Source organism: Diadema antillarum, unplaced genomic scaffold (assembly GCF_040938485.1).
Source record: "Diadema antillarum isolate AM-2024a unplaced genomic scaffold, OU_Dant_1.0 seq00000157_RagTag, whole genome shotgun sequence".
NCBI lineage: Eukaryota > Metazoa > Echinodermata > Echinoidea > Diadematoida > Diadematidae > Diadema > Diadema antillarum.
In genome coordinates this window covers 813731-818396 of record NW_027271229.1, presented here as the reverse complement: position 1 = coordinate 818396, position 4666 = coordinate 813731, and positions in this window count along the sequence as shown.

Sequence of the window (4666 nt, the reverse complement as noted above, 5' to 3'; positions counted from 1 at the left end):
ATGTACATATCCTCTCCACTCAACTTACTATCCTATCCTACCCAACTATCACTCACCTGTCTAGCCCTAACTATCCATTATGCCAAGACCTCCTTGTTTCACAAAAGTCCCAGTACCTTATTGTCTATTAATTGTCTACTCCTACTTTCTGTTACAGCTGACCTGAATTAGAGTCACCTTGTGACAGGGACAATTGAGCATTGATAACAAAATTTTTTGAAGTGAATTTCATTATTACGTTTCAGGCCTGGAGCAAGTAGTCCAGATATAAATAAGTACACTTTCCTAAAAACTGAGGAAATCAACAGTGATATTCAATTAGTGTCCTAACGAGGAAAATGTAATTTGATTTGCCATAAAAGACGCTGAAATAAAGGAAGGGAAAGGAAAATACCCAGGTTGGGTAGGTGTTCGTTTGTGTGTGTGTGTGTGTGTGTGTGTGTGTGTGTGTGTGTGTGTGTGTGCGCGTGTGTGTGTGTGTGTGTGTTGCTAATATTGCTGCTAACAATCTTCATTTATATATGCCGTATGCTTTGTTGTTGTTTTTGGGAACTCTCGGTGTAGCTGGTAGTTGACATGGTCCTCAATGTGCATTTAACACTTGATGTAGGTACCCTATTATATTACCAAGGATAAACTGAACAGTTTTGCAAAGTTTCACCGTCCGCGCCACCGAACACCAGGAAACCATCGTGTCACGTACTTAACACTCACTCATCATCTTATGGGCATCCTGTGCTGTTTCCCATCGATTTGTGAATTTGAAAGAAACATCACAAAAACCAAAAACACACCTTTATAGGGCCCTATAATAGACCTGCCCAAATAGAAAATAAAACACACATTTATACTGCCCCAATTTTCCCTCTTTCTCTTCTTTCTTTAAAACAACAACAAGCAAACACACACACACACACACACACACACACACACACACAAAACAAAGGTAGGCCCTACAACAAAATGTTACTGACAATTATTATTATTAGTGTCTTTTGTAAACTATGATAATGATAATTACAGCAAGAATCGTTAAGCTAAATAATTAACATACGAGAGAGGTGAATTTCATTGAAAATTGTACCGGTCTTCGTTCTACTTTGTTTTTCTGTATAATAAGGACATAATCATTCTCTAAATTATAGGATGATCATGGTCTTAATGACACAAACGAGTCACTCAAGTTATCTTTTCCCCCTTTTTTATTCAGAGTTGGAATGCACTTTATCTCATCTGAGGTTAAAGAGACAATATGAGTGATATCTGTATAGTATCTCTTTACGCACGTGCCTTACCTGGCATGGACTAAAAAATGGATGAAATTGAAATAAAAGGCTCTGCTTGGTAGGGTCCAGGGACATAGACTGATATTTCACATTCCGTTACCTATTCTAAAATTTCTACATGCAATTGGGACTGGCGTTTTTGTTTCATGGAAATTCTAGAAATTCTATACCTTCCTTATGTTACATTTTCTACCACCTTAGATCATCTACATTTTTGTTGGTTGGACATTAATTCAAAGTTAGTTAGTATAACTTAGCAATAAATGAAGTAGGTTAACAAAAATCTATAGTATCGTGGATTCATGTGACTACTGACACGACTCTTAAAGCGCTGATTGAGAACAACGGTTAAAATGTGAACACTGTTTGTACGTGTGATTGATAAGGTCTATCTGTCTCTGAGTTAAGCACAAAGTCCATAATGGCATAGTGTATGAATTATGTTTATTCATCGCGGTAATTCAATCACCGAGACCTCATTTTCGCGGATGCCTTATCGTTTTACAAACTTATGTTTAAACGCTTCTACATTGTATAGATATATCACACTGTAGACCTAGTCGGGGCATATTACTTACAACTATAGGATACTCAAATGCGATGGTTTTTCTGCGACTTATGCTTTCAAATAAATAAGTGTCATCTTACTTGGATGATTTGCTGGTAAGTTTGTATACTTTACATGCTTTATCGAAAAATCCCTTTTTCGCAAATAGCAATCTAATAGACAATAGTCTTAAAAACAAAGCACACTTACACAAACAAACAAACAAACAAACAAGATGTGTGTCGAGTGCTATTAGATTCAGTAGAGACAGACAAACTTTTTAGTTCATAAATTTCGTTCTCCCCTCGCTTCATGCAATATCGACAAGACAATAATCTAAGATAACCAATGCCACAATAAAGACATTTATTTATCATGACAGTATGAATTTTATCAAATTTAATGAAGCTTGATAAACTATTCAAGACCAACAAGGTTAATCACAAATGTCTATCAAAGCTCAAACAGTGATACATTCACATGTCATCATAAACTGCATCAGTTGTACTCTTTCGATTCATATCATAATTCCAATATGTAATCCCCGTCAAACTCATTCACAACTAAAATGAAAGCATACTAAAGCAAGAATTATGATTTCCTTACTTTTTGTTCTGTTTATCCCTTTATTAGCCCCCTGAATTCGCATAATATCACTTCATGTCATACAGTATAATGGGTAATGCTTGTTATTCCGAAGGTCCGTTATTCCAAAACACACAAATTCCGTATTCCACCATGTTCGCTGATCCCCAAATTAAATTGGGGTCGTTAATCTGACCATCTGTATAGCCTTATTCCCGAGGTTCGTCACTGATTTCGTTACGTTCCACAGGTCCACGGAGTATATATGTATTGTTCCTCCTAATTATGTATAATATATATATATATATATATATATATATATATATATATATATATATAAACATATGTTGTTACATACATGTAATTTATCTCGGATATTACATGAATCTTTTGCAAATGTTTGAACAATATCCTTTCATGACATGTATATTTTGTACTTTGTTTTGATTTTTGTTGATTGGAAATTTGCACTATGTTTTTTTTTTTTCGTTGAATGGAAATAAACTATGATCGGAATTGAATTGAATTGAAAATTGAGCAATTTTGGTGTTCTGAAGGATTATTATGTGGAATTTCGAACCATATCCCTTTTTTCGGATTAATAAACCTTCAGAAACCGCGAAAGTACAAGAACACAAGAGTATATCTGTGCCTTGGAGGAATATAAAAGCTAACGTACTTTAGAGAGTGGTATATCTATTCTTGTGTATTACTTGTGGAGCGCAAAGTGTCCATATACGTGCCCTTTTTAAATATTGTATTTTCCCCGCCGCGCATTTATAACGCGATCACCGAAAGCACTTCGTCGTGCTGTTGTATCTGCCGATTTAACGCAGTTGTTGGTGTTCGGGAGATAACATGAACAACACCAGCACTAACAGGAAGCTACATGTTGTGCTTTTGTCAATTTTTAACTATGTTGTCCGTTTCTTTTGTTTTTATTGCGATATGAGCATATAAAGTAAAAAAGAAGAAATTCGACCGAGAGACACTACGATCTTAAAGCTTGCAAAGAAATAAGGGCGAAATTGATGAGGCATCAAACATTACATTAAACAGTAAAGATTTAACATTTTTATATTGTCATCAATGTGAAAGCCAGGACCTGGTTCGCTGTTACATTACATTACAGTATTTCCCCAATGCATTCAGATAAAAGTCATGATATAATATATATATATATATATATATATATATATATATATGAGTGTGTGTGAGTGTGTGTGCGTGTTTGTGTGCGTGCGAGCGTGTGATCATGCAGTGGATTCCTCCCAAGAGGGTCATTCTAAAATAGTAGTGCTAAATACCCGCATTCATGTTATACTGCAGGCAAGCTAAACATAAAATAAAGATCCACGAGTCATACAGCCATAGACTCATTCAATTCACAAACTAGACACATTTAAAACAGGCCCATGAGCTATAGACACTTCGACGTAAAGTCTAAGATGTAATGTTCAGTTTATTCTTTGGGCCTTATTTTCCTACTTTCTAACTAGTGGCCTCTTTTGTGTAGTGTCTAGCTTGTACATAGTATATAGCTCGTGGGCCTAATTCACTTTAATGTCGAGTTTAAGGGCTGTTTGACAATCGAGCTGCATCATGGGTGTCGAGCTCGTGACGTGCACCACTCGAAAGTACCCAATTTGGAACGTGTTCATAACGGGAAATTTAATATACACAGGAAACACGATGGCGCGTGCTGTATAGCAGTTATCTCAACTGACACTTCATCATAACTACAGCTGATGTCGGCTATGCACTGATCTGAAAACTGTATGATCATTTTCCAATCCTATTGGACATGCAGCACTCCCTGATTATCGTCAGGTTGGCCTTTGGCCGCGGAAAAAAAAAACAGAAAGAAAAGGCCAAATAAGAGTTTGTACGCGGTGTATGGAGATTATTTTCAAACACGATACGAGCAAACAAGAACGTTTACTCCTCACTGTACCTTGGACTATGTCTCCAACGAACAAACAGTGCCAACATAATGTTGTATGCTACATAATCTAGAAATATAAAAATTTTAACAACTTAAGAATAGCAAGCAAACGGCTGTGTCGCGGGTAGGACGCGCTTCCACGCTCTCACAGACGATTCATTTTGCCCCGCAATGGTTTACTACTTGGAATGTATTCCGCTATTTTCTGTTCTTTTTCAAATGATTATTGTAATTACCTGACAGTATTTTAGGACATTACAAGACAAACGTGTATTCAACTTATTCTTTATGAATCAGCAGTCT